The following is a 17103-nucleotide window of genomic DNA, read 5'->3' as shown; positions in this document are numbered from 1 at the left end:
TTAAGCGTTCTCCTCAGGTCTAACCCAGCCGGAAAACAGTCTGGGCGTCAACCCCCCAGAATGAACACATATACCTGACTTCCCAACCACCACACCTACCGCTAAGAAGCAGCTATCATGCAACCACCACACCGGCTGCACACATACCTGGTGCGCCCATACACTTTATGACTGTCTCTCTCTCAACTGACTTGAACTACGGTTCCCGAGGGCATTCAACCTACCAGCACTTTGAGATCATACCAATGATACATAAGGCACTATATAAATGCAAAGTAACATAACAATGTCCTAGCACTACATAGAGGAGGCAAAACAATTTGTTCAGACTCTATGTGATATGTGTTTTCAAACCTCTCACTTCAATATGCCTTTTAAAATAACCTCAGTAATTCTAGGAAACTAGCCGGGCCCACCGTAAGAAGGCCTGGGCCTACCTTAACGGTTACGTGTGAAAAGGTTTCTTTTTTGTTCAATGTAACTCTCAGAATGTGTACTGTTGGCAAACTTGTGATCGCCGTTTCCAGGACTTTTATGGTCTGTTATTTGAGACAGCAATTCCAAACCCACATTCCATGCACAGCGTTCCTTCGGCCAATGAAGTTTACAATGTTTCATTTTCCTTCATCTTGAGAATGATCTGTACTGTGGCTTTCTTGAACTTATCATTTCACTCTGCAACATCTGTCGAAGAAGCCTGTGGCACTGCAAATCAAAAGCGTTGTACCATTGCTGCATTTCACTCTGCAACATCTGTCGAAGAAGCCTGTGGCACTGCAAATCAAAAGCGTTGTACCATTGCTGCGTAATGTTTTCATTTAATCCAATAAACGGTATAACCGGCATCTTCTGCGATTGTTCTGCATTTTATTTTATTTTGTCTAAAGGTGCAGCACCTCAGAATAAAAAATGGTTGCATCCGTCCGTCCGTTGAAAACAAATGGGCCCATGGGCTGCAATTCTTATGTGCCAGGGCACTGATGTAAGATGGGTACAGTCCACATGGACTCCATTTTCCTACCCAGCCTAGCTCATCGGAACATGTGTCGCAAATTATTTTGTAATCAATTTTCTTGTATGTTGGCTATTTTGTATTTTTATATTTAACTTCCATTATGTACTTTTGTATTTCATGTGATGAATTGTATTTTAGCACCTGCATCGTAAAAACACTGTTTTGCTGATACTGAATTGAATTGAATTGAACTAAACGTTTACTACTATCGTGGCAAAAGGTGTGGTCCGCACAAGGGACTATGGGCCTGATTCACAGAAGCATTTTATAATAATAGCAAAACTCCATTGGAAAACGTTCTGTGAATCAGGAGCCATGTTGCAAATAGGCTTTTGCGCCAAAACTGGACAGACTGCTGTATCTCAGGTGCCTGTATTTTCAAATTTCTAACACCAAGGATATAAAGTGTTGGCTTTATAGGCAAGGAGCCTGATGCTACAATTTGTGTAGGGTGACAATCCTATAATTGTGTGTTATTGACTTTATTCTTGAGTTGGAATCTCTGCTTATGTATTTGAATTGATAAAACAATGTTTCAATATTTGAGTTGGTGCTGGGCTTGCAGCAAAGATTGTCTGTCATTGTTTTAAATAAAATGTAATTGAAATGTGGAGCTGTCTTTATGGCTTTGACCACATACAACTATTTAAAAATGAATGCATAACAGGGGATAATACAAGCCATGTACCACCAGTGGAGTAACTTTGCTGAAACCGTTGGGGGGAACATGACATCTAAATGAATCAGGCCCCTGCCAAATGAGTGGGACAAAATGAGGTGCCACAAAAGTTGTCGGGGACAAACATCCTTGTACCCCCTAAAAATACGCCCATGTGTGCCACGCAATGCCATGAAATTATTATCGGAAGAATGTCCTCTTCAGTAATTCCCTCGACTCCAGCGGCACAGAATCCGCACTCCACATTAACTTTCTGGCCGCCATTTTGTCCGGCTCAGCAGGTATTAAGCCAGGCATTTTCTTATGCCCTTAAAAAGAACACTACTGTGCGATCAAGGAAGACAAGGCCCACCCTTACGTCTCTGCCGGAAATCATGTCGTTTTGCTTGCCAAGCGTCTCCAGTATTAGTCATCTGTCTGGAGATTGGAGTACGCAGTAGGATTTCCTGAAACACAGAGATCAAGACTCATAACCTGTGGAATGATTATGACAGAATTGCTCCCAATCAAAAGGAACTCAGTGCCCTCTCTATGAAGGATTTTAACCTTGGTACATAAACAGGAGCTTTTCCCATTACCCAACTCAAGGGTAAACATTTGATTGGCCTTAGATGAACGAAGGCCAGAATCAGCCATACCTGGATTAGATGATGGTTGCAGGTCACTTTCAGATCTAAGGAACAGCAGATCCCTCCACTGATCTATTTCAACAGGAGTTTTCTCTTGGTGACAGAGGGACTCCAGGATCTAGTTAAAGAGGACAGGTAAATCCCCTAAATACGTGGGTCCAATATGCTTCTGAAGGCCATGATACCAGGAAGTTGCTAACTATAAAGTTGTTTTCGCATATCATGGCGGCTTTGATGTCCGGCATCCTGATCTATTGACCAACTCACCTTTTCAATCTCTTGCCACCTGACACTGCACACACAAATCCTCATGCCTAGTCGGCAGCCTAACGCCCACAAAACAGGCTCCTGTTCCTCAAAGCCACATGCACCACTCCCTCTCATGTCATCAATCTCTGCCACTCCACTTGGCTCAGTTGACTACTCCAAGCACAACAATAAAAAGCCTACAAGTCAACCGGACCTCAGTAACGACTGGACACAAAGATTAGAGATGGGTGCCACCATAAGCTCATGCCACTGCTTTCTCCTCTCACTTCAACACACCCTTCCCATCACCCGCACAGGCACGGGCTGGCCTACAGGGCAATGCCCGAACCCAAAACACAAAATACTAGTGTGGGCCCGTCTTTTGATCAAAGTGGGCCGCTGTGTAGGTCAATATGGGCCAGTTTGAGTTATTTCACCATGCAGCTAGTAGTTTTGACCAGTGTTGCTGAATACATATTTTTTAAATTGCACAATTTGCATCACATTTAAAGAAAAAACACCCCCTTGGGTACTAATCAAACAGCCTCTTACAAAATGAATGACTGGCCATTTGCAACTCTGTGCCCGAGACAATTTTATGACCCAGTCCGACCCTGCCTCCACATGGAGCCCTTACAAGAGTTCAACCCACAATCCTCTGCAAACTCAACTAAGCAAACTCGTCCGACCTCTGTCTTCCGCAAACTTCAACTCGCCAGACTCCAAGAGGTCCAGAACAGGATAGCAAGATTGACACCTGGCAAGACTCTGGCAACTCCATCTCACCGCATTTCAAATTGGTACAGCAGCTTCCCCCTCAGCAACCTTAACTCCTTGAATACCCTCTCTCACCTTCAAATGCAAGAGGAGGCTGCAAAAATATCTCAGCAACAAAATATAGCAGAACACCCCTCGGCGTGCCCCGTCCCCTTCTGCCCAGAAACTGCTCCAGATCCATAGAACATTTGGCAGTGGGGCGTAGCCAGGATTTTCTAACAAGTGGGGCCTGAAGCTAATGTAGTTGGGTCTATTGCAGTGACATTAACATCTGTAAATGCCAGCACAGAGCTGCCGAGTGGGCATTTACAGACTTTGGGTGGGCCATGCCCACTCAGGCCCTACCCTGTCCACACCTCTAAATATAGGCAGAGGTTTGGCAGTACAAGCACCCTGGCTATGGAATACGCACCCAATGGCCATGCTCTCCAAAGCCAACCAACAAGCATTCAGAAACACTGATGTAAACTCCCCTGTTCTAACCCCTCACTTACACTCACCTCTCCAATCAGCACCGCATTGAGGCAATACAGTCTGCAGAGATAATGCCAAAATACCTTTTGAACAACAGACCAACAGCTGGGATCCGCCGGAGAGATGGAGGAAAAGGGGGAAGAGGGGAAGAGGGAAAGAGAGAGAAAGAGAGAGAAAGAGAGAGAGAGAGAGAAATGGGAGCTAGAGAAATTGGATCTGTCTGCACATGGACAGGGGTAACAATGCAGAGTTGCAGGTGGTTTTGCCTTATAAGATGTTATGAAGCCTTCCAGCGACTAACAGAGTCACCTCTAAGATCTCCTACCACCTTACACTACACACCAAACCCCCTCACAGAGCACCACCATAGGCCTAGCCATTATCACATCAATACTGGCCAAGCCACTACTTAGCTCTCCTCTCCATCCCTGTCGCACTCCCCCAAACCAGTGGCTGACCAGACCCAAAATGCAGCAGTCTATCAGATCTTGGGCTCTTCCCTATAGATAACATACTCCCCTGTCTCCTCCAAACCCATCGAAAGCAGATTGGCACTCAGGAACCAGGTACTTCCGACCTGCACCCCTGAATACAACAGGTCTCACGCCTGCCTTTCCCAATGTCCCACTAATTAACGCAACACCCCTTTTTTCTTACAGAGCCAAGTAAAGCAAGGGGTTATATGTGATCGAAATGTATATATACCAAAACTTAAACTTTAAAAAAAATAACAAGTTACCTTTTTCATCGAGCCTAATGTCTCGGAGCAAGACGTTTAGGTGCGGCCATTTGGGCGCCGGGCATTTTGGCACAGCTGTTTGACCGCAGTTTCCATTTCGGCACGCCCTGTTGGCCGCGACCAAGAGGATGCAGAGACCTTTAGGCGCAAGGATGTTTCGACACGCAGAAAGATAACCAGTCTAATTTTGGCATCCCTCTACATATGACTGAAGAGTGTGATCCTGAGTAAGTACACCTCTGTCCTGGGAGTTAAGCGCAAATTACCAAAATGACTTTTTGTAACTATCCCTTTCAGCTAAATTGGGCAGAAAGAACTATTGTAATTCCACCCAGTTTGGGTGTTACGGAGCGCCGTCAGGTGGTTTTTACTTTGGGAAAATGCAGGAGATTAGTGTAAATGCCGTTAAATTGGATGGCATCGCTAACTTCGAAGAAATACATTTGAGAAGGAGAGGTGTAAATGATGTAAATGCAATGGCTTGCTCCCTAAAGAATGCAGATCGTTTGGAAATATAATCACGGGCACGAACAGCCAAAGGAAGCGGAAATGACATCACACCCGAGGAAACGCCGCACCACTATAACCAGCATGCCATGTTCACATGCAGCATTGCCGACCAGTCACTGACCACGTGTACAATCTGCTTGACCACCACTGTTCACACTCTGCAACTTCTTTCGTTTCTGATTTTTCATTGCTCTGGAATGTGCACCCACACTTGCGAGGTAGTCAGCATTACATTCGGTTTCGCTATGAGAATATCAGATGTGCCCCAGCAGTGAGTGTGGGCTGAATGCTGTGGCGGGTCTGTGTGGCTATTGTTTCTCGTAGACCACATATGGCAGCTGTAGCGATAGGATTGCACCCTGCTGTGATGGGGGCAGTACACATTCTTCACTTATGAGAGACTTTATATCGTGCATGCGTGTCATACGCTGCTTACCCAGATCCAATACATTCCTGACAGGCGTGGTGCCACACTGGGCCACATGTGCATTTACAAGTGTAGTACACTAGGCCACATGTGCATTTACTAGTGTAGTACTCTGGGCCACATGTGCATTTACTAGTTTTGTACACTCGACCCCTTGTGGATTTAATAGTTTAGTACACTAGGCCACATGTGCATTTACTAGTGTAGTACTCTGGGCCACATGTGCATTTACTAGTTTTGTACACTCGACCCCTTGTGGATTTAATAGTTTAGTACACTAGGCCACATGTGCATTTACTAGTGTAGTACTCTGGGCCACAGGTGGATTTACTAGTTTTGTACACTCGACCACTTGTGGATTTAATAGTTTAGTACACTAGGCCACATGTGCATTTACTAGTGTAGTACTCTGGGCCACATGTGCATTTACTAGTGTAGTACTCTGGGCCACATGTGGATTTACTAGTTTTGTACACTCGACCACTTGTGGATTTAATAGTTTAGTACACTAGCCCACATGTGCATTTACTAGTGTAGTACTCTGGGCCACATGTGGATTTACTAGTTTTGTACACTCGACCACTTGTGGATTTAATAGTTTAGTACACTAGGCCACATGTGCATTTTCTAGTGTAGTACACTGAGCCACATGTGGATTTAATAGTTTAGTACACTAGGCCACATGTGCATTTACTAGTGTAGTGCACTAGGTCACATGTGCATGTACTAGTGTAGTACACTGGGCCACATGTGGATTTAACAGTTTAGTACACTAGTCCACCTGTGCATTTACTAGTGTAGTACTCTGGGCCACTAGTGTAGTACACTCAACCATATGTGGATTTAATAGTTTAGTACACTAGACCACATGTGCATTTACTAGTGTACTACACTGGGCAACATGTGGATTTAATAGTGTAGTACACTGGGCTACATGTGGATTTAATAGTGTAGCCTTGTCCTAAGCAAGCTGACCAAATTGATAATGTAGTAAATAGACTTGTCATGCCCCCCTGGTACGACTCGCATCTGCTTTGTGTGTAACGCCTACGGCTATAGTATGGGGTGCTGCATTTATTTTTGAACACGTATCCACTAACCCATATCTGCTACTTCTGGATCTTGCACCCGGTACCAATAGTTGTTTACAAGTCGATCATTGCAGTTCTTCGATTAAGTGGTCGACTAGTGTCTTCACTGCTGGGGACACCATAGGCTGCGGGGTGCCAGGCGAGACAGCAGTACCCACTCACATCACATCAACACACTGTGCAAGAACGCCTTGTGCATCAATCCAAGATCAAAAGAGCAGAGATTCAGTCAGATGTGGGTGGCAAGCGCGTCCCCAGTTCTGGGCAAAGCGGAGCGCACGTGCACTGGCGACAAGTGATGCAGTGGGGATGAGCATGCGCAGTGGGCACAAACAACCCTGGGAAAGGTCCATGCACAGTTATAGACGCGAGTGGGGACTGATATGCTGAGCCCAGTGTCCCCCCATATAAGAGTGCTCTCTAAGCGGCTGACACCTTTGCACAGGATCAGGTCAGTCGTGACCAGAGAGTCCACAAGGCCCCCCGAGGGCTGAATGAGGAAAGCCACATGCAGAGCATCCCGGCAAGAAGGGGTTTACTGTGTGTCATAGTCTTACTACATTCCGTACTACATGCCCCCCCCCCCCAATCCAGCACTATTTGAAATGTCGTCAGGCCTTGTATGATAGTCGCTTGTTTTGTTCCTCTCCCTCCTTTCTCCTCACCTCTTGTTATAATCCGGCTCTACCAGAAATGTCGTCAGGCCTAGTAAGGTAGTCGCCTGTTTCCTATTTCCTTCCTATCTTAGCACTTGCACTATCTGAAATGTCGCCAGGCCGAGTGCGATAGTTAATTTCACATCCTTACTGTTCATGGCCTGTAAGAATGTAATTGTATTTTCCCTTGTTCCCTCCATGGCCTTGAAGCGCTTTGAAACACATTGTGCATAGGCGCTATATAAATAAACTATCATATCATATATAATCAGACTATTGGCTGATAAAGGTCAATCATTCAGCTGAAGCACAATACAGAACCTCATGCTTGTTTCTAAAGGTACAAGCCTGATAAGCATGTTATACATGTAACACAAACACGCTCACACATTTTACATCATCCCACTCAACTTCGACATCACAATGTATGCAATTAAAGCATTACATCCAGAACATAGGAAGTAACCGGCAAGTAATCATTAGAATTCACTTCATAAATTGTTAGCGACTGAACTTTTGTTTGTATTTGAATAACTTTTTGTGAGACGCCAGTTTTAGCCATTCAACTTCCAATGTTTAAATATAAAAGTATCGTACAAAGCCACATATCTGAACTCTTCAAACAGTAGAATCGTGTGCACACAGCTGGCATCGATGTGGATTCCTCCGATGCCAGAAAATAGAACGCTGGCCTGTGACGGTCTAGTGCAATTGCCTCCACAGCAGCTGTCTCCCTGTGACAGGTAGCAACTCTCTCTCCTAGGGTTGGTAGCAGGGTGCAAACACTCACAGCAGCGACTTCTCCTATGGGACTTAGAAGACATCCACAGCAGCTCTCTCTCAGCAGCTCTCTCTCTTTTGTCGGGTGACAGGCACTCACTCATATCAGCTCTCTTTCCGACAGCAGATTGCAGGAACTCACAGCAGCTCACTCTCATAGGAAGCTAGCAGACATCCACAGCAGCTGTCTTTGCTGTGGCAGACTTCAGACACTCACATTATCCCCCCATCCCCCACTCCTCTAATAGATAGCAGACACTCACAGCAGCTCTCTCTCCTATGGCAGGTAGCAGGTTGTGACAGCACCTCTCTCTCCTATAGTAAATAGCAGAAAGCCATAGCAGGTAGCAGGCACTGAGAGCAGCCCTCTCTCCTCCAGCAGACAGCAGGCACCCTCAGCAACTCCCTCTCCTATGGTGGATAGCAGGTACTCACAGCAAATCACTAGCCTATGGTAGATAACAAACACAACAGCTCGCCCTAATATGACAGAGAGAAGGCTCTCCCAGCAGATCTTTCCCCTGTGGTTGATGGCAACCATGGCGTATGGACTGGTGTTTCGCTCCTCAATACTAAAGACTTTTCTAATGCTTGGGGGCTCAACAGTGGTCAGGAGATCTATCCACTCACACCAGGCAGAGTGCTTTTATGGCGCAAACAGTGGCCGCGACATTTGCCTCGGAGTGGGGAATCACGGCAGACACCAGAGGTTTCTTGAGCAGTTGGAAGCAGAGAAAGACAACAGTGTGAGCATCCCGTGGTGAAAGTGGAATTCGGAATCATGTGTCTACAAGTCCAAAATAATAGTCTGTCTCTGTCAAAGCCTATGCTTGCCTTGACAGCTAAAACTAAACACGGTGTGGGAATCTTGTCAGCAAAACTGCAAGTGTTCAAAGTAAAGGACAAGCTTCTTCTTGGGTTCCCTATTCCCAAGTTCAATGCAGTTCCAATAGAGGTTTATTGCAATAATATTCTTCAAATTAAGGCAATTACCTTCTCCAAGTCCAAATGTACCACAGTTCATGCAATACTGAGGTCCCGGGACTCCCGTCCCCAAGACCGCGTTCTCCAAGTTCAAATGGGCCACAGTTCACACAATAAGGAGATCCTGGGACTCCCTTCCCCAGCCTTCTCCTGAATCTCAGGGTTCCCCTCCCCAAGACTTCAACATAGCACTCACAATGGTTTCCTCCGCTCAGAGTTTAAAAGAAAACACTGAGTCCGGTTGACCCACTTTCTGGTTCGTTTCACCAGTTCTTTACAGCTTGTTCTCCACTCAGGGTTTCCTGGTCTAGACGCAGTTGTCGGCCCACACAGTCCACCCATCATAGGTCACACATCCAGTAACCCCATACATTTCCTTGGCTTGATTCCTGATGTCTGTAAAGTTCAGAAGAGGAGACTTCCTGGTCTAGGCGCAGTTGTCAGACCGCACAGTCCACCCATCACAGGTTGCGTAACCAAAGTCTCCATAAGTCTGTTGGGCCTCTCATAGGCTCTTCTGCGTTGGGCTTTCACTTTCCACACTTACATTCTTTTAGTTTCATACTGTATTCTACTGGCAGTGTGCCTTTCGATATGTTGGTTTAACTTTAAATGTTCATTCACCATTCCGCATATCGTAGTTTACTTAAACAGCAGTTTTCTTTCAGTTCGGTATTCAATATATTCAACATTCACTTGCTTTCACTCAAATAGCAGTTTTCTTTCAGTTCGGAATTCACTGTACTCAGCATGCAATTGCGTTCACTCAATTAAGTAGTTATTTTTCAGTTTGTTATTCAATATACTTAACTTGCATTCACTCAAATAGCAGTTTCCTTTCAGTTCAGGATTTATTATACTTAGCAATTGCTTGTGCTCGTGGACCATTACTTCTTTGCGGTCCCCTCAGTGCACTCTGGTTTCCCCAGTGTCCTTTGACACATACCGGCTCTTCGTGGCTCCTTTCGGCGGCTTCTGCTGTTCCCGCTCAACTTCTTTGTCACTGGGAAACAGGCTGCCAGTTCGCCGGGTACGTCTTTGCACACACACAGCTTCTATGCTCTGCGCTTCACATGCGGTCAACGCCCCCTCTGGTCCCAGCAGCTTCTGCAGCTCCAGCTGCACCCGGGCTTGGGGGCGGATTGATTTTCGTGCTCCTCTGCTGTACGGATGAAGGCTCCCGGTCCTGCAAAGTTCCTCTGGCAGATCCCCTGGGATTGTTGCCAGCGTCTTGACTATCTCGTCTCTTCCCAACACAGCAGATTCGCTTCTTCTCCTCTTCTCTTCTTCTTCCTGCATGGGTTTGGACTCCACCTTTTATACACTTGTTCATCATTAACAGGCTGCAGGTAAAGGGGTTTAGACTCAGTTGCCTGACCGTGTATGAGCCTATTAGTGTGACATGCCTGATCTTCAGTACTGGATGCCTTCAGGCCCCTGCTCTTCATTCCAGTACTAGAGTGATGTCCACAATAGGAAGTGTGCACTACTCTTAGTTGCCTCTTCCTCTTCCCAGTACTTGGTGGGAAATTATAGGGAAAGATGGGATAAGATTGGCAATGTCCCATAAAGGCTGAGGGAGGGTAGGTCAGTGTTAGAAAAGCAGAGATACCATGTCTCACCTTCAGGTACTCATGCCACAATCCCCAAGGACCTTCCACCCAGTTGATCCTCCCTCGCTTGTCCACCTTCAGGGTTGGGATCCAAAAGCGATGGCCTTTCCCTGGACACCTAAACAGATGATCCCTGGGGAGTAGATGTGAGAGTACCTTCAGGTTTCTCACAGTGTGCTGTGCAATTTGTACGCAGTCAGCGGGTGAACAGCGCACAAGTGTTAATGCGGCTCTGTATGGAGGCACAGTGTTTGCAGGGGTAGAGGAGGGAGTTTGGGGAAAAGAATAACATGCAAGCCAGACAGAAACACATCCATGCTGTTCACGTTTTTCCAGCAGTAAAACCTGAACAACATGGACACATTTTTGTTGTTCTTTTTACTTTCAAATATATAAAATATCCTTACCCAATGCAACTAAATTCGGAAATCCAGTTGCCACTTTCTGCCTCAAAATATCGCTCCGGGGTGTACGCACATTGTGGCATGTTAGATTCAGACCTAACAAAAAGATGCAGTGGCACAATATTTATTAAAGGGATGGTTGCACCCCAATTGCTCGCCCAGCAAATCTGCAGTTTGATTGCCATGTATGCATGCAGCCAGCATCGGCATGACTCATTGCAGCGGATTCTAGAAACCATCCATTTTGCAAGTGATAAACGGCAATTGCAACGCAGAAGTTTCTGGCAGATGACGATTGCGGACATGTTTAGGGTTCCATGTAATAATGTCCCCGCAAAAATGTCTCCTGACAAAAAAGTCGCAGTTTTTTGCGGAGACATTATTACATTGAACATGCGGGGGACACCCCCGCCACCCCCCTGCAACCCACAAATGTTTTTTATTTTTAAAAAAGGGGAGCAGGGGACATACCCGCAACCCATCCCTCTACATAATGTCACCGGGAGGATAGCTCAGCTGCAACGTGTTCGCCTTCGAAGCAAGACGACACGAAGCAACACAGGTTCGATCCCCAGGTCCACGCTTAGACACCTCTGGGTATTTAAGCGCGTTATAAATACGCAACTAAAACAATTATACAACTAACAAACAATTCCTGTAACAGCGCCTCGATGCCTCCGGGCTGTGTGAGCGCTTTAAAAATGCAAATAAATAAGTATATAATGTCACCAATGGCTTTTCCTGGTGACATTATGTATGGGGACATTATTACCTGATACGCATGTTCAGTCCGTTCACTCCACATTTTCCAAACAAGCCCAATAAAGGCTCCGGCTCACTCGTGTCTTCCGGCGCAGTTGTCCACTAACACCAGCATATGTGCGTGCCAAACGGCTCTTTTCAAATCACCTGAACACGTAAACTGAGCTCATTTCAGCATTACTCACCAATAATACCTTTTCACTTAATTCTTGCACACAGCTCATTTTGATTGCTAACCTCTCTTGCAATATTAAATATAATTTCATGTAGCAACAATCCTCCCTTATTCCTGCACCTTGACTTTTTTTGAGTGCTTGGCAAACCAAGAGTGGCCTAATATGAGCCAGGCCTGTGTGTTTCAGATGCTTGGTAGTCGGTGTGCGGTCCTAGGCTGGTTCCCCATTACAAACATGGAAACGTTTCTGGCAAATGAGGGCCCAGTTTGTATACAGTAGACTGTTACCAGTGATATTATCGCTGGTGAAGACATCGAGGGTGACACGATATATTTGTATTAAGGCACTAGAAAGCCTCTGCAGCATATTTTAGGACTGGAGCAATTATATAAACAAACTCCAGTGCTAAATTAGTTGGGGAAGTGATGGATAGTGCAATAAAAAATAATATTGAGTCCTCCTCAATGTTTTCACCAGCAATACTATCACTGAATACCCAATAGACAAGGATGCCACACACTCAAGTGATGAGAAGGCCTCTGAACTGAGATGCCGGCTTTTCTCCTTTAGAAAACATGTTCCTTTTCAGCTTCCATGAAAAAGAAAATGGTCGCCTTGTTTGTGGTTTGTGCTGATGGAGGTTTTCCAGATTATTCACCCATATGTATGATGATCAGACCTGGAAAAGTGGGCAGAAATAATTGGCAGCCCTTCCAGAACATAACTAGTTATGTGGGCACAAAAACACAGTGCTGTCGTTTGTTGATAATGCAAATCGTCCCAAAGTAAGCTTTCCTTATGGGTTTTGCATTGAACCGAATGCAATTGCTCAATTTGGTTTTCTGTCTCGTGTGCTCAAACATGCCGCTGCATCTCTTCCTTCACCCCTTACCCTATCATGCATTTTAATTCTCCTCTCTGATCATGTTGCAGTAGATTCTGGGGTCCCGCGATTACGTTTATACCACTAGTAAGTGAATGGCTTTCGGATTGACTGCTTGTGTAAGGTATTTCCATTTTCCTTTAATCGACTGTCAAACGCCTGAGAGAGGTGTGGGAGAAGAAATCGAGCTAGATCCTGGGAGAGTTATCGATACACGAATTACGTTTCATTTCCTTTCTAAACTCTTAGATGATTTGCCCAAAAGGTTTTTCAGAGGGTGAACCAGCAAGCAACACCAGAGTAGGCTTTGCACGCCACTCGTTTTCCACTGCATTGAGAACACCTTCTCTGGCAGCAAATAGCTTGTAGATTACACATAATTAAGCTATTAGCTGTAGGCCATCTGTGACATTAGGAGCTACTCGTCAACAATGGCACAGCAAGCATGGGCATGTTCTCTTACGGTGTCAATAGTGTAGGAATGTGCTTGCAGAGGGGTACTGGCATATATTGGCAGAGCCAGCATGGACATGTTTTCTTACAGTGGCTTTACTGGCATTATTATGCACAGCCAGCTTCAAAATGGATCAGAATGGTAAGAGGAGGCAACAGACCGAGGCGTTGCCTTTTGATTTCAGTCAGCAAATTAAACGCTCTGTCAGTCGCGTGGTAAGCGGCTCATGCGACGTGACTCATTTCGGCGGTGGCTTGATAAGGAATTTGTTTTGTGGGAATGGAGTTTAATGTGCATGCATCCTGCATACGAGCATCTGGGCGGGCATATGGGATCTCGTACCTTCTTCACTCAATTATCCGTATTCATCTGCCGACTCCTGCTCCCTGAGAGTTACACAAGACACATTTTGCTGACAATAGCACTGCACTACGGGATGCTTGTAACAAGCTGCAATAATCCGCAGGTGGAGAACGGAGGCTTGGGATAACTGTGCTTTCCTAAAATTACGCCATGCCGCTCATTTCCAAAGTGGCCGCCAACATTGGATGCAGTTAGGTGGTTTACAGAGGGCTAGTGTTGGGTGCAGACTTATTGCTTTGTTACCCTCAACCACAGCTTGCTTGCTTTTTATTGATCCTCTCATTGCGCATGGCTTCAATGTTTATTTGCTGAAGTGTTGCACGGCTGATTTATTGAGGCAATTCCTGTCAGATTGTTGGATCTTAACAATCGTCAGCTCCCTGCATACCATTGCTTTTAAGACAAATGTAAATGTCCCGTGCTTCATGACAGTCAGGATACGTTCTATTTGGAAGCTGTTACATTTTTGAAGCGCCTGCCATGTTTTCCATTACTGAACGCTCAAAGTCACTTTGAGGCGCAATCAAAGTGATGTAATTCATGAACTTGAAGCCAAGAGAGCCGCTGGTGATTCTGTACGCCCGCAGCCGTGACGTGAAAGAAACTCTTGGCAACAGTGATAATACATGTGTCTGGCATTTTAGTCGGGCCCTTTAAGGGGATCTTCAACAAAGGGCAAAAACAAAAATGAGAATATGGCTGGTGAATGATATTAGACTGTGGGCTAAACTGATTGCTTTGGTGGGTAACATGTTGGGTTGGGGAACTCATACTGTGTTGTTCATATAAACTGCTAGGCGTGGGTGGAGCTCAATGTTGAATATATACTGTGAGTGAGCCATTCCGGGAGATGGTCTGATATATCACGGGTCGCATAGGTGTTGGAGCACAGTCAATATGGATGTGCAGTTTTCATTGATCTGCTAGGTGGTTACTACCTTATTAAAGGGGCCTAGCTGATGGGCTATGAGGGCTTGTGTAAAGATTAATAGATGGCAAAGTAGCACAGGTAGCAGTGATGTTTGCCACTGCAGGATATGGGGTTTAAGGTGATGTACAGGTGATTAGCTTAATAAACTCAGGTTGGAAATGCTGCCGTGTTTAACAATTAACAGGGGCTGGCGAGGGTAGAGCAGCGGTGAATATTTTTATATTTTATGAATAAAGAACCAGGCGCAGGCTTTGGAGTAATTTCAGTTCAGGAAAGTGCTGTATTTGTACATATTGTGACTCAATATCACCTTGCAAGGGCGCTGGGTGTTGTGTTATGCATATTTTGTATGCGTTTTAGTAGGTTATGTGTGTTTGTCTTTGTCTGTTGTCTTGTGAATGCCTATACGACATATGATCTTCTGCCCCCTCATATGCTGTCTCGAGGTAGGAAAATTGAACCAGGCGGTTGGATCCATTTTGGAGAATGGCACTAGCTTGGTGAACTAAACATCTGTTTGTGGAATGTTAAGTGCCTTAATATTCCTAGGAAGAGGAGGGAAGTTCTGTCTAGATTGAAGAGAGATAATTTTGATATTGCTCTTGTACAGAAGACTCACCTACTGGAAGAATCCAAACACCTCCTTAAAAACACTCTGTATACTAGAGTATTCTTAAACTGTCACCGTACCAAAGCGAGGGGGGTGGGAAAACTATTACGTAAGGTTCAGAATTTGAGCATGGAGAAAGTAGTGATGGATGAGGATGGGAGGGCAATACTGATAGATGCCAAATACAAAGGTAGATTAATCACAATAGGGTCTATTTATGGTCTGTGTGCAGGAGGGAGCGGTTTCTTGACACTTTTGTGAAATGAATGGAGAATACACAGTTCTGGGGAGCGATTTTAATTGTGTTCTTGATGGAAGAATGGATCGTTCTGCCCATTGCAGATGCACAGCGGAGAGCACAAGCAAAGCGTTCAATGAGTTCTTACATAGTCTAGACTTAGTGGATGCTTGGTGATTCATGCACCCCGGGAAGAGAGAATTTTCGTTTTTTTCACCGGTCCATGATTCATATTCAAGGATTGACTATTTCCTGATTTCGGATAGACTTGTTGAAAAGGCCTCTAATGTAGACATTAAGGAAAGAGGTATTTCGGATCACTCCTTGATGACGATGCGACTGAATATGGGAATGGAATGGTCTGGATCTTCTAAGTGGCGCCTGGAAACGTACATATTACAAGAACAGGGAGCGATTGAGTCACTAAAAGAATTTACTCCAATGTAATGGTCTGGGACAGCTTTAAGGCAGCTATTAGGGGGGAGCTGATGAACATCACGGCCCGCATGAGGAAAAAGGTAATGGCTGAGTTTAAGAGCTTGGAGAGTGAGTTGAGGACAGGCCAGAAGAAATAACAAATGACAAGGAGTAGCGAAGATAAGGCTAATGTGGAGAGATTGAGGAAACGCCTTAGACAGGAGATGGACAGCTAGTATGAGAAAGGCATGTTTTTCATGAGACAGAAGTTCTGGGAACAAGGGGACAAGAATGGTAGGTTGTTAGCAAATAGGCTGCATGGTTTAATTGATAACTTCTTTGTCCAGAAAATAGAGGGTGAAGGAGGAGAACATAAGGTTAAGAAGGATGAGATATGTGAAAGTTTCAGGACATTTTACGAATCACTATATAGGGAAGATCCATTCCCAACATCTGAGGATATGGATAGGTTTTTTGATAAAATCACACTGCCAAGGTTGTCTGATGACCAAGCTACAACTATTGATGGTCCCATCACGGGGGAAGAAATACTGACAGCCATCGAACAGCTTAATACAGGTAAATCACCAGGCTTAGATGGTCTTCCGGTTGAGTTCTACCGGGCGCTGGGTCATGTATTGATGCCGTTCTTATATACCCATTACAACTGTTTCATGACTGATGAGGTTGTATGTCCCACGATGAAAAAGGCTTGCGTTGTGGTGACCCCGAAACCAGGCAAAGACCATAAAAAATGTGAAAACTACAGACCAATATCGTTATTAAATGTTGAACTTAAATTATTTACTAGAATAATGACTAATCAGCTTGATAAGTGCATTGGTGATCTGATCAGTCGCTCCCAGGTTGGCTTTATGCAGGGTAGATATAGGTATGACCATGTAAGGACACAAATAGATATAATGGGACTCCCGAAGGAAAAGGTTCAGAATACACTTCTCATTTTTATGGATGCGGAAAAGGCCTCCGATCGGGTCAATTGGGACTTCTTGGACCACACACTTAGGAAAATGGGTTTTGGGACACTTTTATAAGAGTTATCCAAATGCTGAACTCATCTATTAGTGCTAGAGTTTGGGTCAATTGCGTTATGTCGTCTCCATTTCTCCTGACCAGAGGTACCCGACAGGGCTGTCCGTTGTCACCATACCTTTTTAATTTAGCAATAGAACCATTGATTGCATATATAAAACAAGAGCAGAGCCTCCATGGGCTCAAATT

The sequence above is a fragment of the Ambystoma mexicanum genome, chromosome 13 (genome assembly GCF_040938575.1).
Source record: "Ambystoma mexicanum isolate Mex_15411 chromosome 13, UKY_AmexF1_1, whole genome shotgun sequence".
Taxonomy (NCBI): Eukaryota; Metazoa; Chordata; class Amphibia; order Caudata; family Ambystomatidae; genus Ambystoma; species Ambystoma mexicanum.
This window is presented reverse-complemented; position numbering follows the sequence as displayed.